Source organism: Nestor notabilis, unplaced genomic scaffold, assembly GCF_000696875.1.
Source record: "Nestor notabilis isolate BGI_N333 unplaced genomic scaffold, ASM69687v1 scaffold31024, whole genome shotgun sequence".
In the NCBI taxonomy this organism is placed as follows: domain Eukaryota; kingdom Metazoa; phylum Chordata; class Aves; order Psittaciformes; family Psittacidae; genus Nestor; species Nestor notabilis.
In genome coordinates, this window is record NW_009926506.1 from 1 (window position 1) to 374 (window position 374).

Here is a 374-nt window from a genome sequence, read left to right on the forward strand (position 1 = left end):
TCGGCAGTTACTTTTGGCAGCTGTCACTGTGTGTTGGAGTCTGTCTGTCTCATCTGAAGTCAGACCTGGATGAAGGGCTAAAGCGTACCCTCAGCAAGTTTGCTGATCATACATAGCCGGGGGAAGTGGCGATACACCTGAAAGCTGTGCTGCCTTTCAGCGGGACCTTGATAGGCAGAGAGAAACCTAATGAGCTTCAGCAAGGGCAGATGCAGGGTACTGCACCTGGGGAGGAAGAACCCCAAGAACCAGTACAGGTTGGGGGCTGGCCTACTAGAGACCAGTTCAGCTGAGAAGGACCTGGGAGTATTGGTGGATGATAAGTTGGCTATGAGCCGGCAGATTGATTGCCCTTGCAAACGGGAAGATCAATA